General features: G+C 53.4%; 1 non-coding gene across 1 annotated transcript; it reads left to right on the forward strand.

Moving 5' to 3' along the window:
* Positions 1-20,575: 20,575 nt before the first annotated feature.
* Positions 20,576-20,774, forward strand: LOC132247832 (U2 spliceosomal RNA). Its single transcript, XR_009459258.1, has one exon. It is a non-coding gene; the product is annotated as a U2 spliceosomal RNA (small nuclear RNA).
* The last annotated feature ends 5,625 nt before the right edge of the window (positions 20,775-26,399 follow it).

Below are 26,399 nucleotides of genomic sequence, written 5' to 3' on the forward strand. Positions count from 1 at the left end.
TGCCCCAAAAAGTGCCATTGGCAAAATGCTGGAATACAGCAGAGATATTACAAAGCCAAAAAAAGGCATGGCCATATATTCAAAATGCCCATACCAGGTCCAAAAAATGGTTTTCCATTTGTCGCTCTTTTGCATTCAGACTAAATTGTGGGCCTGTAACAGGGAGCCTTCTGGGGGGTCGATCTACTAATGCCCCGCCCACCTGTTCTGGGCCAACCGCCTGCTTTCTCGCCCACCACACCTTGATGACATTTAAGTACGTTGTTAATTAAGTGGGAGGCTGCCCATTTCTTGCCCTGATGCCAGGGGCGCTATCTACAGCTCTGTTCCTCCCCTACACCACAGCCCATGCCTTGCAAATGGCATCCACTGATATTACTCTCACCAGCCCCACACTGGGCCCCAGAATCCTCCAGTCAGGACCCCTCTAAGATCCCTCCATTCCGGCGGCCTACCCCGCCTTCATTCAAGCTACCTAGCTCCCTGAAGCTATCTCCCCTCTCGGGCATGGTCCCCACAGGACCTTTGGCCACACAGGCCCTAGCCTTACCTCCAAGGCCATTCAGGACCCCAGCCCCTCACTCTGGGCATGCCCCGCGGTGGGCCCCGGCCCTTCGACCCTTCTGGTCCTGGCCCCAGCATTGACCAGTCGAGGGAGTCTAAGTCAGGCTTATGAGTCTATAGCCCTCTCTCTCAGGTTCACGTTCCTGACCCTTTTATGGGGTAACCCACCCAGTTGTGGGCGCTAGGGTTATTAAGGTACCCCAACCCACCTTTCACTGGGGTGGTAACTGGCCTGGCATTTTCTGGGGGCTCCCGTGCCACTGAAAGCCCCACCAGGCCAACCACTCCTAGCAGGCTGCAGTTTTAGGTCATGCCCAGGACCAGGAGCCTCCTAGCCATCCCCTACAGCTCCTCTCTGTGCGGGACGGGGGTGATGTGGGCCCGTCTTTGCGCACGCGGGCTGTGGCCAGCAGCCCGGGCACGTGGGGTCGGAGAAGACCGGGGGCGAGCTAGAATTAGTCACGGACGTGTAGTGGTTTATTTAAAGATTGTTTACTTACACCAAAGATGGTCGTGGTGTAGGCTGGACAGTTTCCAGGTTCAGCTCCGCTTAAATCCTCGTTAGAGGGCTACGACAAATTCGTTCTTTTCCCTGGAGTTGTTGAAGCTCCGCGGGTTCGGTAGTTTCTCGTACAGGAAGGGATACGTCTAGGAATTTATCGGCGACGGGGAGAGGCTAGAGGCTGTTCAGGCCTCTATTGCCTTTTATGAAATGTGTTGGGTCCGTAAGGATCCGCAGCGCTTAGAGATCTTCACGCAAGGTGAAGGTCTTCTTTTTCTCTCTCACTCCTGGTGTTCGTGGAGTCCTCCAACTTGGGCGGAAACCACTTAAGCTCTTTATATGGCTAGCAAGCCAATCGCTAGCAGCCACGTGTGCATAAGTTAGAATCGGCCAATAATGTGGCACGAATCCTCATACAAATGGCGGGAACTCCTTGCACCGTGCATTTCTTAGATGCAAAAGAAATGCACCATGCAAAGAAAGCTTCAAATTGGCGGGAAATTCTCTGTTGCACCGGGGTTCTCTTCTGCAGCAGAAAACTCCACCGTGCAAGGAAGCTGCAATTTAACAGGAAAAATAATTTAGCAGTGCCGAAGCGCACCCAAACAAAAAATCACAACTTTTGGTTGTGACACTCCCTTACCTCCAAGGTGATACTAGCAGCCAGGCAATGTTGCTGCCTGCCTGCCAGCAGCCAACTATTCTATTTATATCGGCAGCCAGGGAACTAAAAATTGGCTGCCGCAATCAAGCACCTGCTGGCTGTTTTGCTCTGATCTTAGCAGGCACCAACAGTGCCCTGCCACAGGGCCCCTTGTAAATCTAACTTAGAAAATATTGTGGCCAGTCTGAGTTGCTTAAAAAGTTCATTCATAAGGAACAGTGGATAACAATTGTGGCTAGCTGCGCTGTTAAAAGCTCTATAATGCACGCAGAGGTGGAGGGATCCCTCCTCTTAGGAACAAAGATTAGAGCCCCAGCTGGAGACCTGGATGGATGGGTGGATAAATCCTTTGTCTAGATTTTCCTGAATATATTCCCCCAGTATGCTTATCTCCAGCCCAGAGTGCATAAATGGGCCCCAAAGGAACCTCAGCCACTGGTTCCAGGTTTGTGGGGCAGGAGAACGTTTTGCTTTATATTCACCAAGAAAGAAGTCCTGCTATTTTCATCAAGAACGAGGTACTGCTATTTTTAAAGCACCAAAAATGTAGCTGGACACTGTACTGGCTTCTCTGCGTGGGGTGGTGATTCCACTGGGGCCTGAGGATATTCTTGTCAGCGCGGGAAAGCAAAGTTCCTGTGAGGACATGCAAGTCTGCCCACTGCAGAGGGAGTTAAGACAAATCTCTCTTGCCTGCCAGTGCACCACTGGTTCATGCACAAGGAGCAAGGAGGAACGACAGGGTAGGGAGTGAGCAGACTGGTGAGTCTGAACTGGAGCTTCTCCCTACGGCCCTGTCTCTTTGCTCCCAGAGGAGCTCTCGCACATGGAAGTGGTGCAGCTGATATGGGTGATCCATCAATTGAGTCTACCAGCTTAGGTGGGTTCTGGCATTAAATTTGTTTTTTGTGAATTTGGGCAAAATTTATAACCACAAAATTTCCAGAGGCCTTTTCCTTTCAGCGTGAGGTGAGATAACTCTGACATGCTGTGTTCAAAGCTCTCAGGCTGCTTGTTGAATAAATTAAAACTAAGCCAAGCTTTGAGCCAGAGTGAGATTAAATAGAGAACCTTGGAGCTATAGTCCAGGGCAGGGGTAAGAAACTAGAGAGCCTCCCTTCTTGCCTCAGCACTGAGGACCTATCCGTAATTTCCCCCCTGAGGTCCATCTCTACCTACCTATTGTCCATCTCTTTTAAGAGTAGCCATGATCAAAAGGGAAATCAAAAGATACGAGTATACAGGATTGCCAGGAACTGCACCAGCAAAGACATGCTTGCCATGCAGGTTTCAGCTGAGGGACAGCGTACAAACACAGAGCGGCAGAATTGGTCTGAGTTGGCCCGGCAGCAGGATTGGGCTCAGCTGCATCTCTGCCAGGCTTCTCGGACCTTCTCAGGCAGAGGAAATCAGAAGAGTTATGTGGCACATGAGACTGAACGAGGCCTGTTTGCAGTGGGGTAGGGCAATAAGCAGGTGTAGAGAGCTGAACAGAGGGAGGACAGTTCTGGTAGGAAGGGACAGAAGATCCCTGCTCAGGGTGTCACTATTTTATAGGGATGCCCTACATCTAGACACCTGGGAGAGATGAGGCCAGTCAGGTCAAGGTGTGATGCTGAGGGAATAAGTACATTTTACAAAGCTAGGTGAGAATCAAAAAGCCTATTAAACATGTGGGTGGATATTCTGGTCTCGTGTCAACGTAGCTTAGTCCTCTTCTGGTGGTTCACACGCCATAAGTGCCGTTATCAGAACACTTCCGATATTTACTGAATAAACCCATAACTTACATAACCTGCACCATTTCAGCAGAGACTGCCTCAGTACTACAGGTCACACAGATCGACAGCTTTCTCCAAGGGCTGGCCCCTAATTATTTTTAACTTATACAACAGGAACACCTAGGGTTTGTAATAACGAAGAATTGTGGAGGCACAATATAGACGAGTCACAGAGACAATGGCCTGGCTTACAATGCAGGTGTCAGGCAGCAGAGTCAGGAGCACGGGCTGCACACATGGGGTGTGGATGAGGCGGTAATAAAATGGATCATAGCACAGAAGCAGCGGTCGCAGCCCATTGCTGCCCACCTTTCAGTGACTTCTCGGACAGACTCTGCTTTTTTCACCTATCTGCTCTCCTACTTCCCTGCACACCGACTGTTCTTTCCTGAGAATTACTATAGCGCAGAAAGGAGACAGCTGGACCAGGATGTGTGAATTCGACTTGTCCCGCCTGGAAAGGATCACTGTGTTAGTATCAACCCAGTCCCTGCAGAGCAGGAAGTCTCTCCTAACCTTCTATCATGCCTGGCACCCAGAGCCAAAAAGCAGCGTTATGTCTTGTCCGGAGGTACATAAGGTCTTTTCTATGAAGGAACGATATATTTATTTATTTCTTTTTTGCTACAACTATACCAAAAGTGTGTGTCCACATTGCTCCGTATGCACTAGCTGAATCCACTTCCCTTGTGAATCCTTGTCTCTGCAGAGCTTTTAGAAATTTTTCGCAGTACTAACTACCTACGGACAGACCTTCTAGCATAGTCTCTAGTCGTGCATGATGTCTCTGCATGCGCAACTGTCTCTGCACAGACTGAAGTGTTCTCCGAGATTTATCTAGGTGTTAATCAGCAACTCAGATTATTGGATGAATAATCAGAGGACAATACAGCACTGCCTATTTCTGAGGTGAAAAAGTGCAAGCTCTGTCTTCACTTCTTTTCCCCTCAGTAAATTCTGACTAACAAAGACTCGTATTAAATCAAAGGGAGACTGCAAGGAACCCACAGAGCAAAGATGCTGTTTATTATGAACCCGCCCAGTGCTCTCGCACGCTAAATGCCTGCATTCCAATTAAAAAGAAGAAACGATCATTTTTAAATAACAAATCTGAACTAGTTTCGGAACATCTGATGTGAGGAAATAAAACCTTGTGCTTGTTCTTCCACTGCTAGGAATTGCTGAAATAAAGAATTTTCATTTTTGAAAAAAGTCCACTCATTCTCTTTATCCTTTTTGAGACTTCCTGAAGCAGGAGCTGTTCAATGTGCTTCCCATATTGCTTCTTTCCCTGGAAATTTGCTGCATCCTGGCACTGAAGGTATCTGCAGTACCTAGATATCATTAAGTTTTACCTTCTTTCAGGACAAAACACACAAAGCCAGTGCTCAGTAAAGCCTTGGCCATGGGACTGAGTGTCCTTATGCAGATCTGGAAGACTCCCAGACCTCCTGGTGGCCTCCCTTTCCTTGCCGTTTCTCAATAGACAATGACGTCCTCATGCCCGTGACAGCGGTTTGATCAGCCCATAGTCCGTGCACTTCACAAGGCACTCACGAGCTGCGTCAAGAGCATGCTGTATTTTGGGGTCATCTTTTTGTTTGCCAACGACTGTCAGGATCTCCAGGAGCTCGCTCTCTACCACCTTTTTGGCGAGTTCCTTGTCAGCGCTGATTCGGTTGAAAGCAACAACCAGCCCACGGTGCTGAACATCCACACTGTCCTGCAAGCAGAGCCTCTGCAGGATTTCCAGCCACTGAATTGTCTGAACGGAAGGAAAAAAAACTGTGAATGACCAACCGGAGATTTTTTATATTATAGGAAAATCTCAGTTAAGAGCACAAGGTTGGCCTGCCACTAGGTAAGGTCCTTTTCAGTGGGGAGCAAGTGGTGATTTAGGACAGGAACAATTGATGCTAGCCCGTGAAAATTCCTCTCTGTTCCCATGAAAGCTCATCCCCCATCAAGCTGTTATGCTAGATGGTGTCTTCTGACTGTAGAATAACACATTCCTTTCCACAGTTTTGTTGGAAAAGACCTGGCAGAGTTATCACAAATGTGGGGCCTTTAGCTGATTCTGGAGCTATGTGACCTGAGGGAGCAGGGTAGGGTTACTAGGCTGCTTAAACAGCTGGCATAACCAGACAGCAGGGAACTACATTTCCATTTCCAAGCAGAACCTGCAAGGGGTGAGAGACTGCAATACATGAGAAGAGGCAGAGGCAGACAAGATTCTTTGGGGAAATGTGATATCTTTTATTAGACCAACTAATAGTTGGAAAATTGTTCTTTGCAAGCTTTTATGCACAAACACCCTTCTTCAGGCATAGGGAGAGACAATGCCAATTAAAATACTTCCCAGTACTAGAAAGAGACTTACCCCTACTGCACTACCGATGATGGTACCCTGACTGCGTCCCTGCATTACTGTTAAGGTTAATGTTGACGCTAAACCCGTAATGCTATTCGTTGAAGGATACCATGAAACCGTGGGTGATCGCGTGGTAGTGATGGTGGAGAGATCTAATACGTAAATAGTCTTTTGATTGCTTCTTTGACCAAGGGAATTTGTCACCCTCCAAATGTCAGTCCCGCCATGATTGTGGGTTAGTGGGCTATTGAAATGCAGAGTATTGTTTACAGACAGTAAGCCTTTAGGCCATTGTCCATCTAATCTGGCCCAGGCAAACTTTAGAGGTGGTGGATTGGAATTAGTTTTGCACTTAAGCTGAATATTTCTTTGTCCAACAAACCAATTTTTATCACAGCCAGTTATTGACACTTCAGGAGCATATTGGATGTCTAGTACGTGAGAGTATCTTATTTCTTTGTTTAAAGCTGAGTGTTTCACGATACAAGTTATACGTCTTCCCCTCGCAAATTTAGTGGGAACGATCTTATATCGGCTTATAACTGTTACCGTTCTATTTGGAAAGGAAATTGAACTACACTCCATTTTACCAGTCTCCTTCCCAAATTATATCTGCAGCGGGTTTCCCAGTGGCTGCTGTACAAATGGCTGCCACTGCCCACTTTCCATCATCTATTAGAGAATTTGGCCCCTTGGTAAAACTTACAGTGGGCTCAACCAGTAGTTACAATTGTTAACGACTGTGTATTTCCCAATGGGAATGTAGTTACTTTGCATATATACTTTCCTTCACCATAGAAACTCACATTATGCAGACTGAGCGTCGCATCAATGGGCGAAGAACTAGATAACACCCTCCCGTGGTATTTTCTTTGAATAGAGGGGGTAGGTGTGGGTGGATTGTGGGGGGACTGCGGGTGAGTGGGGACTGTGTGAGGGGGCTGCTCAGGAAGGGTGGGTCCTCTGCCCCCCAACAGGGCAGAGCCCCCAACCTGCACATGGACTGCTGCCCCCAGAACCACAGCCTTCCCCCCGTTCCAGACCCAGATACCTGCACGCACATCCCACTGGGAGCAGCAGTGAGCACTGGGGCACTTGGGACCTCCTGGCACATCCCCCCACGCGGCACGGAGCAGCGCGGCTCGGCACCGGCAGCTTCTCTGCCACATCACCTGGGCCCACTCACGGAGACCGCCTGTCATGCCGGACCACGTCCAGTGTGCACAAGCACCACGCACCATTGGGCTGGGCCTGTTTCATGCATGCAGGACCCATCCCAGCTCAACAAGCGGAGCGGGACAAGGTCCTGAGTGACAGCGCAAGTGACCCAGAGCCACCCGAAAGCACACAGTGGCACACTCAGCTGGGCCAGGCCCATGCGATGGGCCAGAGGCAGTGACAGGTGCCTGGCAGCCAAGGTCGAGTTGCACTGCCCCCCACCTGCATCCTGTACTCCCCCCACCCGGGCTGGGCAACCGGCGGGCGATGCCCTGCTGCCACCTACCCAGCCAGGGCAGGGAGACATGGGATGTGGGCATGGCAGTGCTGGGAGTGGGGTCTATGCCCTGCTACTGCTTGCCCCCTTCCACCCGGAGCAAGCTGCACTTCACTGTGCCCCTGCCCCCCGCCAGTTCTGGCTGGGCAAGAGGCAGCAGGGCATGTCCCCCGCTCCCAGCATCCTGGGCCACCCTGCCCTCCTCCCCATGTCCCAAGGCCCCCTCCCCAGCTGGGCAAGAGTCAGAGGAATCTGCAAACACAAAGGAGTACAGGACATGCAAGCCGAGTTTCCAATGGTTTTGAATATTAGTTTACTTTTCATATCACAAGAGAGCCCGTTTCCTTGGGCGAAGAACCTTGCCTGATAGGTAAAGCAGAGAAAGGTCAGTGGGCACGTCTGCTCTGCAGGAGCTCCCTCCTGGGCAAAGCGCATTGTGTGGTCGGTGTGGTACAGATACCGGGGGGGGGGGGCGGGGGAGGGGTGTGATTGATTAACCCCTGGATCCGAGCAGGCCGGGGACAAAAGGGTTTGGAATCTCGTTTCCCTTTTCCTTTACTCTTCCCGCCCAAGAAGAACCCGAAGGCAATATAACAAATGAATGCTTTACTCACACTACGGAAGTACAGGGACTCGCGCTGTCGATGCAGAGTGTAGGCACCTTCAGTAAGAGTTACGCCGTGGAGCACGTAAATGCTCCGTTCACAGTTCCGCGCCGGCAGTTCCCTTTTACAATAACTTCCAAAACACAAACCAAACCGTAGGGGACCCGAGAGCTCTTCTCGCATCCAAGAGATGCAGTTAACCGATATAGGGGCATCCAGGGGGAAGGGAGCCGTGGACGCAGGACCTCGGTGAGGGTGATCAAGCCTCTCCGATGTCATTTTTTTATCTACCATACTGGCGTTTGGTCACCCTTTCTTTACCACAGTCGGGAACGCCACCGTTTCTTTCAGCAGGCAATGTTCTTTGGGTAAAAGCGCTGTCTTTTATTAGACCGACTAAATACCCATTTCAAATGGCAAAAATCGATGTCTTTCATGTTTCAGGGGTGTTAATTGTAGATGGAATACTAAATATGAATACTTCATTGCAAATACCAAACCAAGTTACTCCTGTAGGTAGGACACCACCACTAACAACATTCAAGAACCAGGCATAGACCCCGAAATACCTGCTTCTGGTTCTGCTCTTTCATCCCTACTGCTTCCATCATGTTTGTGACTTTTCCCTTCATTTATTTTTCATTAACTACCTCTCTGAATGCTCCTCCTCTTGTTCCTCTGTACCTTCCACGGACACACCGTTACCTCCTCCTTCCTCCACCTCTGCTCCCAAGATTGATAAGTGCACCATGACACCTGCTTGGTCTGCACCTTACTCCCAGCAGAACGGAGACGCCCGTATCATCCGGAGCAGAGTGAACAACAACAAAGGCGCCGTGTACAAAAGTATCCTGCTAAGTGATGTGGAAGAGCTGTCTAGATTTATTACTGGATGCGTTTTCACTCTGGATGACAATTTCAATGTAAATTCTCCGCTACTCCGATTCACACCAAGACAAAGCTTTTAAATATTAGAGGCCACATCATACCCTTGATTCTTAGGAGAATCCCCCTCTTGATTACCTGGAGGAGTCAGCGCACCTCTACTCCCCTTTGGGATGGCATGGGTGCAGTTGGGGAAGAGTGACAATTAGAGATCCAGCGCTGACGTGTCCAGCTGTCTGAAGTCAGGGCCAAATGAAACAGAAGAAAGAACTGGGAGCATCACCCGTACACTGACCGGTGCCCAGAAACCCACAGGGACGACACAGACCAGATCCACTCCCAGAAATCCATCCTGCTTGAAAACATCTACGAGCTCTGCACCAGGAATTTGTGATGACTTGTGTAAAGTCAGCATCACAGTATTATTCTGGTGCAGCACAGTACAGCCTCCCTCTCCTCCAGGATTGGCTGAAAGCCATTTTTTGTCCTGATACGTCCAGTCCCCTAGTGAGTTATTACATCCTTGCCTTCAACAAATTCCTGGAGAAAACTGGTTTACTAGATGTTTGAAATGGGCACAGATCCTTTCTTGCCCGTGGATGTAACCTGAGTCACAGGGCTATGTCACAACCCATTGTTCATATGCCTATAGCACAGCGGAGAATCCCATAGTTTGATAGAGAGGGCACAGTCTGTCAATCATTTTGTAAGTAGGTCATGTAAGTAGGTCACGAGTGGAAAACTCCAGAGCCCAGTGACTATATACTAATGACCTAGAAAAAGTGCCCGCCAATCTTAGGTAAATTCGTACCCCACTATTGGACTGTTCTAAATCATTCCTACCTGGCAGCCAGCGATTGGCTTGCTAGCTGTATAAGAGGTTGAAGCAGTTTCCGCCCAAGTTGGAGAACTCCACACACACCTCGTGGAGAGCTCTGAGCACGCTGTGGAGCCTAGCAAACTCCGCGTGTGTCTTAGAGAAGAACTTAGGGGCCTGATCAACCACTAAGGACTCCCCGTCACCGACCCAAGGGGACCTAGCACACCCCCACCCCACGCAAGTACCCACCCGCCGACTAGGGCTCCTAAGGCCCCGAACCCCGCGCCGCGGCTCTCAGTGTCGACATGGCGACGAGGATGGGATCCAGGGAAGACGCAAGGGAGTTGGAATTAGTTAAAAACTGCCCATGGCGCAGTGGGGAGCGCCTGACGTCCGATTCGGATGATCTATGGGCACACATTGCCTACCATCAGGCTGGGGGAACAGGACCAAACGCAGTTACCGGTCATTTCTCTCTGAGGGGCGAAGCGGGAGAAGGAAAAGAGTGGAGCGCTAAGCTCGATGTAAGGGCCCTGGGCTGTGTTGTGGGCAGAACAGGGGTCGTGTATAGACCCTGGGACGAAGCGGGAACCCTGTCCCTACATCGGGTAAAAGCGGCAAGCGTAGCGGACCCAACCCCTCCCCAGGAGTTTGCCCGCTGCATCCGCCACGTAGGAGAGGGCGGGGAAGGAACACCTCCCGACAAGTTTAACTGCCCGACCATGGTACCCGTCACGCAGTCACGAACTGTTCACTCAGCTCCGTAAAAATTTAGAGACGGAGGGCCGCACCGCGACCAAATGGGCAGGCCCCAAATGGGACAAGGGAAAAATGATTAATGTTTTATTCCGCGCATTTGTCAATGCAACGCGTGATATTGAAAATCTAAGCAGCCAGTTAATAACTGTAGGCAAGGCCGCAGCAGAAGCAGCAGCGGCGGAACCCCTTAAGCAGCCGCTAGAAAATGGTGCCGAGAAAAAAGTGAGTCGCCCGGAGGACCCGGAAAAGAAGGGCGGAGCTTTGAAAGAACAGGCGGGAATCCAGGCGACGGCCCCGCCCCTGGGGAGGCGCCGTCCCCAACGGTTCCACCCCCTTTTTGTAACTGCAACTGAAACCAGCTTCCCTCCAGCGCCGCCCTAGAGCTGGGGAGGAGCGAGGCGGCTCCAGGGCCGGTAGCCCCGCCGGCAGAATCCACACCACCTCCTTATGAAAACGGAAGAAAGGGCAGTGAGTCATTATATCCTGTTTTGCCCACTCCGCCCCCGGAGCCTCCTCCGACACAGGCCCTTCCCATAAGCATAGTTAAGTATACGACTAATCCACAGGGCCAAATCCAAGCAACCACTACGCTTCGTACCCGCAATCGAGCTGAAATGCAAGAGCTATTTAAAGAATCAAAAATTAAACCTGGAGAGACTTTAGCTGTTTGGCTCGGTCGACTAGTGGTCGAATTTGGCTCGGAATTACTGGGCCTAGAAGAGGCCTGCTTCCTCACCCGCCAAGCGGCGTGGAGTGGGGGACATGCTACTGATCTTGGATCAGTGCAAAGGAACACTGCTTGGAATATCCCACTGCCATCGCTTGTAGCAGGACAGATTGCACAAAAGTCCCATGTGTGGCATGATGGACGGCCAGAACCAACATCAGCCGAGCAGTTGCTATTGGCCATTATTGGAACGTCGTACTGCACTTGGCAAGCCGGACGCCGACCACTGGGATTAACAGCGCAACAGGCCAACGGACCGTGGCCACACCGATACTTAACAAACCCCGGAACGGTCCCCACTACTCCGGAGGCCATGGAGGCCTGCGTAGAGGTTTACGGAGGGTCTCATGCTATTACCCTCCGCCTTCTCCTCACCCCACAGGTGGGCCAACAAGCCGGAAACATCCTAAGTCAACTCGGACGTCTTCAGGCCCTAATGAAAACAGCCAGGTCCTCAAAGAGCGTGCATTGGGCCACAGAACCGGACCCAAATTCAGCGTGTCCTATTGAACGTCGCGATGGGCCGTTTCGACTGGAACCAAAGCCACCACTAGAGAGGACAGCGAGAGAAAAAGCTATGTTCTGGTTCCTGTTGAACGAGTCCGGCCTCACCAAACAGTAACTGCGCGCCCCAAGGGACAAAGGACAGAAGGCACTTGCCGAGAAATTGGGCTTTAAGTACAACGAAAAGCCAAAAAACGAGTAATGGCCGCCGGTCGAACCGGTGGCCATGCTTCCAAGCCTGACCCCCTGGACTCACGTCCATACACCAGCCTCATTGTCTATAACCCCGCTAACCCCACAATGCAGCGCAAGATTTCTTTCCTCCTTGACACAGGGGCACAAGTCAACGTTATAACCCCTATGACACCTCATGAAAAAACCTCAAAAACCATCATGGTGCAAGGACTGAACGCAACAGCAGCTACCGCAAAAGCCAAATTCTGGGTAGTCAGTCACAACAAGCCGCTTGAGGCAGTCCTAGGGGGCATAAACATCCTAGGCATTCCCGGCATCAAGGCACTGCAGCTAAAAGAACAGATACTACAAGCCCTCCCACTCTCCGTTGCTGAGCCCGATCAACACCAACCTACGCTCTGCAATATATCGACATGGCGTTAGAAGCCAATCCCGACCAAGGATCCTTTGAAGGGGGCACTAGCTGAACTTCTGCAATGCCTTGAACAGCAAAAATGCATTCAACCGATAACAGCCAGCACTCGACTCTCACCGGGATGGGGAATCGCAAAGCCAGGAAAGCCTAACAAGGTCCGACTAGCGGTCAATTATCGCAAAGCTAATAGGCGATGCCAACCGCTCACACAACCTAGTCCATCTACGCTGCCCCAATGCTTATATGAAATGGCGCAATTTCAAAAGGACATGTGGTTTGGGACAACTCTTGATCTCAAAGACATGTCCTTCTCCATTCCAATCAACGATGCCCAAGGGGTGTTGAACATGTGTGTCAATGGCACCATGTATAAGTGGACAGTCTGCCCGCAAGGGTACCGCAATGCGCCAGCGTTAGCCACAGGTGCCATGAATGACACGCTGAAGAAATTCCGCACCTCCTACATTCTATGGGCCTGCTCGGACAGACAGTTTTATACTAACCTCCCAGCTACCTTAACAAGTGTTCAATGATTTCTGAGTACGGTGTTGCTTTGCCCTCCCTTAAATATTGATACATCACACCCGAGTAGTCTGGCCGTACTCCATCGCTATAAGCTGTCATGACCCAAAGGTCTGATTTTTTGTGTGTGCTCCAAGATGAACATGAGCTGGCAGTGTGACAAAGCCATCAGAAAAGCTAACGGCACTTTATCATGCATCAGCAGATGCATGATGAACAGATCCAAGGAGGTGATACTTCCCCTCTAACGGGCGCTGGTCAGACTGCAGTTGGAGTACTGTGTGCAGTTCTGGGTGCCGCACTTCAAGAGGGATGCGGATAACCTGGAGAGGGTCCAGAGGAGGAGGGGTGGAGCCTCGTGGGACGGCATGGGAAGGTCCAGCCGGGAGTGGGGGGGAAAAAGACCCCCGAAGAGAAAGGAGCGTTGGCGGCGGAAGGAAGTCACTGGGAGGCCCCGGGGCAAGAGAAGGAGGTGGCAGGAGCGGCGGACCCTGAAGAGGAGGAAAATGGAGGCCAGGGGACAAAATGGAGGGTGAAGGTAACCCTCACCTTTGAGGGGTAAGAGGGGAACAAGACTCTGAGGCGCGGAGACTTTATGGCCGAGGTCCTCTTTGAGACCCTCAAAGCGAATCCAAGGGACATGCACTGCGTGGTGGCCTTCGACAACAGGAAGGTCTGGAACGTGACTTTTGAGACTGAGAAATGTTATGCCGCCTTTTGGAAGGCGCATGAGGAGGCATTGGAACGAGGGGAGCTGGAGGGTTTGGTGTTCGATATGGGGCGGACGGCACGGGAGAGAGTGCTGTATATTAAGATGTTTTCGGACATGTTGCATAAGGACGACATGAGAAGATGGTTGGAGCAGAGGGTGGAGAAGGTGACGTTTGTGGAAAAAGAGTATGATCGGTGGGGGATTTGGACCGGGGCATGGAGGGCAAAGGTGGTGCTCCATAAGGTGATGGGGAGCCCGGGGGCGGTTAAGTACTTGGCTTTGGTGGTGCAAGTTGGGCCGCGTAGGGGATATGTGGTTTATCATGACCAGCCCAAGCTGTGCAATCGGTGCGGGCAAGAGGGGCACCTGGCGGCGTTCTGCCGGCTCACGGTGTGTTATCGATGCAGGGGCCTGGGGCACACAGCTCAATTGTGTAAGGAGAGCTTTGTATGTAAAGGTTGCGGGCAGGAGGGGCACATACAGCAGATGTGCCCCTCATCTTACACAAATAGAGTGCAGATGGCGGGGCGTCGTGAGGAGCGGGGTGGAGAGGAGAGAGAAATGGAGGAGGAGGAACAGCTGGGTGGGCCGGAGGAGGGAGGAGAGATGATTGTGGAGGAAACACTGGTGGAAGGGGAGGAGGAGGGTAAAGAGGAGATAGAAGAGGCAGGTTTTGGGGGGTGTTGGGGGGGACGTGGTGGAGGTGTTCCGGGAGGTGATGGGGTCAGGGGTGGTGGGGGAGGGGTTTGCGGTGGGGGTGGTGGTGTTACTGCACAAGAAGGGGGACAGGGAGGTGTTGAAGAATTGGAGACCGATCACGTTATTGAACGTAGACTATAAGTTGTTTTCAAGGGGCTGGCGACAAGGATGGGGAAGGTGATGGGGGAGGTGGTGGGGGAAGACCAGACGTGTGCGGTGAAGGGTAGGAGGTTGGGGGATACGCAGCGGGTGTGCAGGGATATGTTGGAGTACGTGGGAGAGAGGGGGTGGAAGGTGGTGGTGGGCAGAGAGCCCTGTATAGAGGGGCGAGGAGCAGGATCTCGGTGAAGGGCTGTTTGGGAGAGGAATTCAGGGTGGAGAGAGGGGTGCGCCAGGGGTGCCCCCTTTCTCCGGGGCTGTTTGTGTGTGGCATAGAGCCGTTGGCACAGAGGGTGAGGAGGGATGGGAGGGTGAGAGGAATTCCGGTGCTGGGGGGAGAAGATTTGAGGGTTACATTATATATGGATGACGTGATGTTTATAGTGCGGGATGAGGGGTCTCTGAGGAGGGCGGTGGAGGGAATTAAGGAATATGGGGAGGCAGCGGGGCCACGGGTGAACGAGGGGAAAAGCAGTTTGTTGGCGGTGGGGAGTGGACCGGACTGGAGGAGGTGGGGTGGCGGGTGGAGAAGGAGGGTTTGAAGGTGCTGGGAGTGTATATGGATGTGAGGGCGAAGGGGGAACGGGCGTGGGAGAAGTTCGAGGGAGGGTGAGGAAAGTGGTAGGGATATGGGGAACGAGCAAGCTGTCGTTCAGGGGGAAGGTGGGGATTATGGAGCAGTTTTTGTTGCTGACAGTTTTGTTTGCAGCAATGGTGTACCCGCCCACCTGGTTGCAGGAGAGGTGGGTGCAAAGGGAAACGTGTCTCTTTTTTTGGAGTGGGCAGACAGAGAGGGTGGCGAGGAAGGAGGTATATAAGGGGGAGGACTTGGGAGGCTGGGGCGTGCCGGAACTAGAGGTGTTTCTGTATGTGCACTTTTGGAAAGGGGTGCTGAGAGTTGGGGGCCTGGAGGGGAGGAAAATGGGGGCAATGTGTAGATATTGGGCGGGAAGGTATTTGAGAAGGTTGGGGTTATAAGCGGGGAGGTGGACGGGGTTGTGGGCCGAGAGACCGGCCAAGTGGTATGCACGGGGGTGGGGCTTCTTGAGGGCAAAGGGGCTGGAGGGTCGGAGTAGGCAAACGCCAGGGTTCGGAGGACGGAACGTGGAGCAACACCCCCAGGTCTCAAGGACGTCCTGATCCACTGACGAGAACGTTCGAGGCACGGAGACCCCAGCTAGGGCGGAACGTCGACTGCGGATCCCGGAGGACCCTCCCAGGAGGGTAGACCAGCGACCCCGAGCCGGTGAAGAACCCCGATGCACCGCCACCCCACGATGTCGGGACCCCGAAAGGCGGCGGCGGACTCCCGACCATCGATCGACCCCTAGAGGCAGAGAGACTCTCGGAGCCCGGAACCCCAGCTGACAAGAGCCGCCTCCCAGCGGAGGACCCAGGAGTCCGAGGACGCCCCCGGACGATGACAGAGCGCCCCGAGCGACAGCGGACCCCTCCGGACCCCCATGGCACCTCGGTGACAACAGCGGGCCCCGAACGGTGACAACCCCTGGACCCCAGCAGTCCCGAGGATGCCCCCCCCCAAGGTCTCCCCACGCAAGCCATATTCAAAGACCACACAGAAAGTGGTATCACATCAGAAACCCCACCGGACCAGACCTTCAGGGACCGCCCGACGGAGACACCTGCCCCGACGACGCCACTGTGCAGGCCTCCGCCCAGGGACCCCCGACCGGACACGACACCCCAACCAGACAGACCACCTCCCGGACCCCCGGGGCCACCCGAGGCCCCCGTCCTGCCGAGGATTCCGGAGCCGCCGGGAGGAACCAAGCCACCGGGTGCCCTCCCGCCCCCGAGCGTGCCGGAATCTCCCGGTGCAGAGCCCTCCCCACAGCAGAGGATGCCCTCTCCATGGCAGACCCTCTGGCTGGAGGAGCTCTCCCGGGCCACCACCTTTGAGGCTTTCAAGGCCTCGGTGGCCCGGCTCACAGAGGAGCTCTCAGCAGCCTCCCGGCCCGGCCAACCCCAAGGAAACAACAGCAGACCGGCGACGCGAAGGGACCACAGACCACAGCCGCAGAGGTGACCCAGGTGCCAGTGCTACGACCCGGCGGCAGCCTCCCGGATCCAGAAGCTGTACCGGGCCAACCATCCCAAGGCGGTGAGAGAGATCCTGGAGGGACCCTCGGCCTTCTGCCAGGTCCCCCGGGAGGCTCTCTTCAGATATTTCAGCAGGGTCTTCAACCCTCCAACGGAAGCCGCCGCCCCACGCCCTGCGACCGTCGAAGCGCTGACCCCCGTGCCCCCAGCAGAGGGGCTCAAGGACGCCTTCACGCTGCAGGAGGTGCAAGCCCGCCTGAAGAGGACCAGGGACCGCCCCCGGCAAGGACGGGATCAGGTACGGTCTCCTTAAAAAACGTGACCCGGGCTGCCTTGTTCTTTCTGTTCTCTTCAACAGGTGCAGAGAGTTCTGGCGCACGCCCGCTGCCTGGAAGAGGGCCATGACGGTCCTCATCCACAAGAAGGGAGACCCAAATGACCCGGACAACTGGAGACCCATCACCCTGTGCTCCACCGTCGCGAAACTCTACGCCGGCTGCCTGGCGGGCCGCATCGCCGACTGGGCGGTGACTGGCGGAGCTGTCAGCCAGAGCCAGAAGAGGTTCATGTCTACAGAGGGCTGCTACGAACACAACTTCACCCTCCAGATGGCCCCGGACAACGCCCGGAGGACCAGGAAGCAGTACGCGGTGGCGTGGCTGAACATTTCCAACGCCTTCGGGTCCGTGCCCCACCGCCACATCTTCGGCACCCTCCGTGAGCTGGGCCTGCCAGACGGCGTCATCGACCTGGTGTGCGAGCTCTACCGCGGTTGCACCACGACCGTCCGCACCACCGACAGGGAAACCAAGGAGATCCCCATCCGGTCGGGAGTGAGACAGAGCTGCCCCCTCAGCCCCATCATCTTCAACCTGGCCATGGAACTGCTCCTTTGAGCCGTGGCAGGCGGCCCTGGCGGGCTCGACTTCTACGGCCAGAAGTTGAGCGTCCTGGCCTACGCCGACGACCCCGTGCTCCTCGCCCCCGACGCCACCCAGCTGCAGCAGATGCTGGACGTGACGTCGGAGGCGGCCAGGTGGATGGGCCTGCGTTTCAACGTCGCCAAGTGCGCTTCCCTGCACATCGACGGGAAGCAGAAGAGCCGCGTCCTGGACTCCACCCTCACGATCCAGGGCCAGGCGAGGCGGCACCTGCGTGACGGCGAGGCCTACTGCCACCTGGGGACACCCACCGGCCACCGGGCCAGGCAGATGCCGGAGGAGACCATCAACGGCATCGTACAGGACGCACGCAAACTGGACTCGTCCCTGCTGGCCCCCTGGCAGAAGATCGACGCCGTGAACACTTTCCTCATCCCCCGCGTCGCGTTCGTCCTGAGAGGCTCGGCGGTCCCCAAGATCCCCCTCAAGAAGGCGGACACCGAGATCCGGTAGCTGCTGAAGAAGTGGCTGCACCTGCCGCTGAGGGCCAGCAATGAGGTCCTGCACATCCCCTACTGGCAGGGGGGTGCCAACGTGCCCCGCATGGGAGACCTCGGTGACATTGCCATGATCACCCATGCCTTCTGCCTCCTGACCTGCCTGGACACGACGGTAAGTATCATCGCCGCCAGCACCCTGGAGGAGACCGCCCGGAAGAGGATCGGCAGGCATCCCACCGGACGTGACCTGGCCACCTTCCTCAGCGGCTCGATGGAGGGCGAGTTCAGCCGAGACGGCGGGGATTTTGCCTCACTGTGGAGCCGAGCCCGCAACGCCACGCGCCGCCTCGGGAAGCACATCGGCTGCGCCTGGACCTGGACCGAGGAACGCAGGGAGCTGGCAGTCTCCGTGCAGCCAGCCCCGCACGCCGACTCTGTGACCGTGACGCCCCGCACGAGGACCTTCCTGGAGAGGTTTCTGAAAGACGCCGTCCGCAACAAATATGTCGGCGACCTGAGGGCCAAACCCCACCAGGGCAAGGTCTTCGGCGTCACCTTGAAGTGGGACGCCAGCAACCACTTCATGCCTAGCGGGAGCTTCATGTGCTTCGCGGACTGGCGCTTCCTCCACCGCGCCCGCCTCAACTGCCTGCCTCTCAACGGGGCCGTCCGCTTTGGCCACCGGGACCAGAGGTGCCGACGGTGCGGCTACCCGGCCGAGACCCTCCCCCACGTGCTGCGCAGCTGCAAGCCGCACGCCAGGGCCTGGCAGCTCCGCCACAACGCCGTCCAGGACCGGCTGGTGAGGGCCATCCCGGCCGCCGCGGGGCAGGTCTCCATCAACCGCACCGTCCCGGGCTGCGAGAGCCAGATGCGCCCCGACATTGTGATCACCGACGAGGAGGTCAAGAAGATCGTCATCGTGGACGTCACCATCCCGTTCCAGAACCGGCGCCAAGCCTTCACAGACGCCCGGGCTCGCAAGCGGGAGAAGTACGCCCCGCTGGCCGACACCTTGAGGGGCTGCGGCTACGTGACGGTCGTGCTCATCGTGGGAACGCTTGGAGCTTGGGACCCCAGTAACGAGAGCGTCCTGCGTGCCTGCCGCGTCTCCCGCCGTTACACCAAGCTGATGCGCTGCGTCATGGTGTCCGACACCATCCGGTGGTCCCGCGACATTTACGTGGAGCACATCACAGCCCACCACCAGTACACGGATCCCACCAGGAGAACAGCCACCGGACCGGACTCAGAGGGGACCGCCTGAACACCCCCCCACTCTGCACCAGACAGACCTTCACTTCAAGAGGACTCATCAACAACGGACAACGACCCTGCGCCACCCGAGGAGGACCCCCGCGATAAACTATATCTAGACTGAGACACTTTTTCCTTGGACCACTTCTTCCACCATTGCGGACCATTGTCACGGGTATGTGTGTTTCTATCTTCTTTTTCTCTCAGCGTTGCGAAATGCCCCCCTCCCCTTCCCCACTCCCCTCTCCCCCGGGCTTAGTTGGCTAACTTTGTATCGCATGTAACTTAGTTGCGTTCCCCACCTCACCCCCATCCTTCTATTGTTAGTGCCTCGCCCAGGCGCTCTGTATTTCCCTACCGGCTTTGTCATCTTTTTTTTGGATTTACAATCCTTAACATCTACTAATAAAAGTCTGTTCTTATCAGTTTGAGAACTGATACGTCCTCGATGTGAGGCCTCTAGAAGGCCATGATCAGAGCACCGGGGAAGACGGAGGGGACAGTGGTGCAGAGAGAGATGGCAGCTACGAAGGCGAGGCCCAATATGCAGATCGGGATGCAGATTGGTATGCAAATGACGGCGGAGATGAGAGCTGAGGAGGATAGAGTTCAGGAGCAGCAGCGGCGATGGGGAAACCAGATCGGCGGAAGGGACGACGACAACAGAGTTGGTGAGCGAATGGCGGAGGAGGAGGAAGGGTGGACCCGTGTGCAGTGGAAAGGGAAGGCCCAAGTGGGAGCAGGGGGGCAGAAAACCCCTGAAGAGAGAGGAGCATCGCTGGTGGCACCAAGTCGTCGGGAGACCCTGGGGCAAGAGAAGGAGGCGGTAGGAGTGGCGGATCCTGAAGAGGAAGAAAATGGACGGTGAAGGTAAGCCTTGTCCTTGAGGGATATAAGAGAAACAAGACTCTGAGGCGTGGAGACTTTATGGCCGAGGTCCATTTGAAGACCCTCAAAGCAAATCCGAGGGACTTGCACTGCGTGGTGGCCTTTGACAACAGGAAGGTCTGGAACGTGACTTTTGAGACTGAGAAATGTTATGCTGCCTTTTGGAAGGCGCATGAGGAGGCCTTGGACAGAGGGGAGCTGGAGGGGTTGGTGTTTGATATGGGGCAGAAGGCACGGGAGAGAGTGCTATATATTAAGATGTTTACAGACATGGCGCAGAAGGACAACGTGAGAAGATGGTTGGAGTAGAGGGTGGAGAGTGTGACGTTTGTAGAAAAAGTATGTGATCGCTGGGGGGTTTGGACGGGGGCATGGAGGGCGGAAGTGGTGCTCCATGAGGTGGTGGGGAGCCCCGGGGTGGTTAAGCACTTGGCTTCAGCGGTGCAAGTTGGGCCGTGTAGGGGATATGTGGTGTATCACGACCAGCCCAAGCTGTGCAATCGGTGCGGGCAGCAGGGACACATACAGCAGATGGTTCCCCACCCCACCCCCATCCTTATATTGTTAGTCCCTCGCCCGGGCGCTCTGTATTTCCCTATCGGCTTTGTCATCTTTTTTTTGGATTTACAATCCTTAACATCTACTAATAAAAGTCAATCTGTTCTTATCAGTTTAATATCTGATATGTCCTCAATGTGAGGACTTTATATTAAATGGATTTTTGGAACTGGGAGATGGACTCGGAGCTTGCTCCATCCACCCCACGCATCGGCCTGGTATTAGTGCCTCCAGGAGCGGTGCACCTCCCCTCGGGGAGAACTTGCTGCTGTCAAAAAGTAGATCTCGTCGCTTCTTCAGAGACATCTGGGGGGGCTGGTGCCGGGCAGGGACCCCCGGCAGTCTGGCAGGCAGGCTACTACTTGTCCGAAGCCTTCAAGAGGACGGGGTGGCTGGCTGTCCAGAGGAAAGCGGTCCCTCTGTCTGCACCTGCATGGAGAGCACGGTCAGCAGCGTGCAGCTGAGGGGGGTGTCAGGGGCAGCCTGCTTGGTGACCCCCTGCGAACAGCTCTGTTACAGCGGAAATCCTCTGTCACAGCAGAAATCGTGGGCTTTAGGATGCCGGAAAGCCGTGGACGTTGTCGTCACACTGTTATGAAGCAAAACGAACCAAACTGAACACAGGCGGTACGGTACGGTACGGTACGGTACGTCTCAGAGGTCAGATGCGAGCCACAACTGAAAGCTGGAAGGCCTGGAAAGAGCCAGAGGCCGCCACAACACCAAGGCGAGGCTTCTGGAGCACGATGCGCTACACACCAACTACGTGGTGAGCGCATGCATCGTTTTGTCGTCGCGTGGCCTTGGAGCAGGGGGAGATGGACGGTGCGGTGGGAGGAGCGCCCCCCGTGGGCAGGGGAGACGCACAAGCCCCGTCTCCCGGCCCAAGGCTCCTAGTCAAGACTGCCCCCTACAACAGCTTGCCTGGCGCCTCGTGGCTGGTGGCCATACGCAAAAGCATTTTTCTCGTGGTTGGGTGTGAACTAGCTGTGAACAACTGAGAGGCTCCACACCCGGAACTGAAAAGGCTTGGCTCCATTTAAATTGTCCTCGACTCCTTCACAGGCAACAATTCAGGGTGTTTGAAAGACTGCCTGCCAGCGCCCTAGTGCACAAGGGGTGGGAGGGGGAAGGTGGGCACGCAGGAAGCAGATGCTGGGCTAGGGAAGGGGATTTTGGTGGCAGCAGCAGCGAAGTGATGGGGCAAGCAGACTCGGGACTGGGAGTTTGGGAGCTGCACGCAGCCCACAGGCCGCCAGTTGGATGACCGTAACTGGTTGTCCCAGGCAGTACCTACAGCCTCCCTTCTGTGATCCCTCCTGGGTCATACTGCCCACTAGAGAGCCAGCGGGCTAGCTCCTCCTGCTTGCTTGTTCCCCATGCTCCTGGTGTTGGTGTACAGGCAGCTGAGGACCCAGCTGACCCTCTCAATGTCCTCAGACACTGTGGGAGAACCGCTGCAACTGCATTTTGAGAAACAGTTGTGTTCGTGTCCTGCACAAGGGAGCTTTTCCTGTGTGCAAGTCCCCGGGCATGCTCCAGTTGAACTTTCCTTGCCCCCCACAAAGTCAGGTTAAAGCCCTGTGCATAGATCAGCCATCCTGGCTGAGAGCAGGGCCCTAGCTCTCCATGCGAGGTGGACGCTGTCTCATGCTAGGAGTCCGCTCTCTCTGAAGTGCTTGCTGTGGTCGAAGAAACCAAACCCCTCACGGCAACACCACTGTCCGAGGTGTCTGTTACCCTCATCCATGCAGCCTTCCCTCCTTGGTCCATGGCCTGCAACAGGAAGCACGGAAGAGAAAATGACTTGAGCCCCCAGTCCCTTGAGCCCAGCCCCCGGAGCCCTGTAGTCACTTGTGCCCAGTCAGGGTCCCCCCGGCCATGTCGTTCGTGCCCACGTGGATGAAGAGCATGGGGCAATAGTCGGAGGGACGGACAAGCCTGCGGATCCTCTCTGCAACGTCTTGGATGCGGGCCCCAGGGAGACAGCAGACCTCTTGGGCTAAGGCAGGGGTGTCCAACCTTTTTGAATGTGGGGCCGGATCACGAACTTTTTATCACCCAGTGGGGCTGGCAAGCCATATTCAAAGACCACACAGAAAATGGTATCACATCAGAAAGTGATGTCACATGACCTTTGACACCAATGAAGTTGCAGGAAGTGACAATCAAATGGGTCTGGAAATGTGGTTTAAAATCCAAAATAAAAACAATATAAAAGCAAGAAAGAAATAATACCAAACACTTGACTAAAATAAACGCTTTCTCTTCTACTCACTTCTCAATGAATGAAAGAGGCATAATGCAAGTCGACAGATCCAATGTGGAAAAGATATCAGCCAGTGGAAACTAATCAAAGCAACACAATATGGGCATTTTTGAGAATAATCTTCAAAAAGATTTATTTTTACTTAATTAATAACTTGTTAGCAACACATCTTTAACCAGTAGTAACAAGTTGAACCCCCAATCCCGCACAAAGAGAAACAGAAGAAAACACAATCCAAATGCTGGACAGGATTTTTACAAAGTTTTTTACCTGCTCCAAATTGACATTGGAGCCCATATCGTTCATGCTCTATTCTTGAACATATTGTTCAGTCTTAAACAAGCGTACAGCACAGCTATCCAGTGAGGTTCATAATTAGGGACATTTGGTTACAACAGGAACTATCCAGGCAAAAAAAGAGACAGGTGGCAATACAACTGTTGTCAAGTCTCAAAAAACCAAGCATGCTCCAACCCACACTGTAAGTGTACAGAAACAGTGTAAAAACAACGTGTACAAGTCTACTCTTATTAACTTTCTGAAAACTACAATGAACACTGATTTCTTTAGTGATACCTGGCATTGTTTTTGCTTGCACAAGTTATCAATATCTGCTGGCACACTTGATGTGGCGATGTGGAGTATTCCAGGTAAATGTCCGTCTGTCAAAAGTGATCTCGATTTTGCTTTTATGTTCTTCATTCTTGAGAAAAGCTGCTCACAGCAATACGTGCTGCCAAACAGTGCAATGAACCAAAGTGCATGATTCAAGAGATTTGGGAAAGAGTGCCACGTAACATAGTGACTAGAAAATGTCAGTAGGTCATGTTCTGCAAAAGCTCTCTTCAAGGCACCGTTATTTGGGATGTCAATTAGTGCCATGTGGAACGTGTCGGGGCATCGGTGGCATCCGCTCCAAATGGACCTGCAAACAGCTTCAGCTCATAGCTGCGTTCCCTGAAATCCGCACATCTTTGTTTGAATTCATCCAGCAGACAGCCGACCAATGCAGAATACTTGTCACGGGTCACAGTCTCAGCACATCTTGTTAATAGTATTGTGAAATGGGTGACATTCTTCTTATTCAACTGTTTCTGAAACAATTCCAGCTTACGAATGAAGGATTGGATGTGTTCATACAGTCTGTTGACAAATTGATCCTTCCCTCGTCATTTTAGATTCAAATCTGCAAGATACTTGGTGTGTCAACTAGGATGCCAAGTCATCATCATCGTCCATGAAGCCAGCATCTTTTCCTTTGTTTGTCATGAAGGTTTTAATTTCGTCAAGCAGTGACGAGTATTTGGCTAGCGTGGCTGCCCTGCTGAGCCAACGAACTTGGCAGAAGTAAATAACGTCATCATGGTCCGATCCTATCTTGCAAGAAATGCTTGGGATGTTTATGATTAAGCCCCTTTGACCTGATGGAACTGACTGTAGAAACCACTTTTCCATCACGTCTCATCCCCAGGGCCTTTGCACACAGCTGTTCCTGGTGAAGGACGCAGGGATGTGTGATGACATCCTGAGGCACGGACTTGACCAGTAAACTGACAGATCCATCGTGCTTGCCTGTCATCGCAGGGGCGCCATCCGTTGTTAGACCACAGAGTTTGTCCTCTGGAAGACTGAACTCCAACAAGACACGTTTGACTTCATTGAAAAAGTCCTGTCCTGCCATTTTGCCTTTCATTGGACACAAGTCGAGCAGTTCCTCAACAACATGCAATGGTTTGGTCACTCCTCGTGCAAAGGTTGCCAGTTGAGCTGTATCACTCACCTCTGTGCTTTCGCCAACCCTCAAGCTGTAAAAGTGACAGGCACCGAGTCTTTTCATCAGTGAATCTTCAATGTTTGATGCCATGTCGTCTACTCTTCTAGCAACCGTCTGATGGGAAAGGCTGATATTCTCCACCATTGACTGTTTATCAGGGAATACCTCAGATGTAAATATGCTCAAGCAATCTTTCACAAATGCTCCATCAGACAGCGGTTTCCCTCTCTTAGCTATTGCCTCGGATATCAAGAAACGGATCTCGGTCTCTGCCTCAGACTTCTGCCTCGCAGCTCTGAAAAAAGACGACTTCCCGTTCATGCTCTGTGTTAGAGAGTTCACCCTATCAAGTCTGATCTGACCCACCAGGGTCACACGTTTGTTTGCAGGTTTTGCAGAATAATGCTGCTTCACGTACTCCTTGCAGACAGCTACTTTCTCTTGGCAAATCAGACACAGGATGTTCCCGTTTTGTTCAATAACAAAAAAATCAGTGGTCCAACTATCTTTGGAAACTTGACATTCAGCAGCAATTTTTCGTTTCCTCTCATTTACCATTTTTTGAGCGTAGCATAGGCCCTGTAGCTAATAGAGCCAAAATTAATTTTAGTCATAGAAAAAACTAGTTTGGCAGAGACAGGTGAAGTTAAAAACAACTCACCAGTTCAAGACCACCATTTGATTACTATGTAATAATTCTGTGGTATCAATATGGACCCTCACCCATCATGTATACTCATAATGTGGAAGGTACAGCCTGACACGTGCAGGTGCTGCCATCATATGCCAAGTGCAACCTCAAATGCCGACAGGGAGTCAGGGCAGGACTAGGACCTTAATCTCCTGGTGCCAGTCCCAGTGTCTCTGTCTCATGGCTGGGGCAGCCCAGGTGCCGCGCCCCACTCCCGCTGAGCCTGGCAGGTCCCAGGAGGCGACCCGGATGCCAGGGGCAAAGGAGCGGAGCCAAAGGAGACGTAGCAGGCACTTGATGAGCTGCATGGCGGCCCGTGGGCCGTATGTTGGACAAGACTGGGTTAGAGGGTCTTGCCCCTCCGCTCACAGTCAGACCGACTCCATATTTGGGCTCACAAAGAAATTTGACCCCATGGTCAGATTGGTATGGGCTGGGGGGGCGAAGGGGTTGCCTCCCTCTGTGGGGGCATGGAGATCTACCCGAGATCTCTCGAGTGAATATTAACAACATTTTGCAGAAGCAGGACGTTGGCTGCCACGTTCCCCATGTGTTACCTGTGGCAGGTTAGGGCCTTAAGGCCTGTGTGGTGTCAGGGTTGGGGGTAGTTTTACTGAGAGGTTGCATTATGGATCTGCATAGGGTGGCTCAGATAAGGACGATTCGCCTCAGGCAGGGGGTTGGACTAGATCACCTATGGAGATCCCTCCTGGCCCGAGTTCTGTTCTGCGAAATCCAGGCAGGGTCGTACGCGTTCAGCCAGACTGTGCCAAACTGGACAGGTTTAAAATGCGACCTGAGGAAGGGCACTTGGGCTAAGAAAAGACTGTCCAAAACCCCAAGGCTGAATCGATTCAACCTTCGCAAATTAGGCTGAACCAATAAGCACGTGAACAGATGTTCATTTTGATTCTGGAAATGCAGCCGTATGTCTGCAGTGCTCAGGCCAGAAACCGGGGGAAGCTAGAGCATGTTTCCCTGCCTGGCTGGAGCAGACAGCCTGCACAAGGCTAGCCCTCTCACCCTGGGGGGTAGGGGGGTGCAGGGGGGGTTGAGTTTGAATTTGGAGGGGAACTGGGACAGAAGTTCAGTAAACCAATTTCACCTAAATAAATTAAGTCTCATATTACATTCATCCAGG

Source organism: Alligator mississippiensis, chromosome 1 (assembly GCF_030867095.1).
Source record: "Alligator mississippiensis isolate rAllMis1 chromosome 1, rAllMis1, whole genome shotgun sequence".
In the NCBI taxonomy this organism is placed as follows: domain Eukaryota; kingdom Metazoa; phylum Chordata; order Crocodylia; family Alligatoridae; genus Alligator; species Alligator mississippiensis.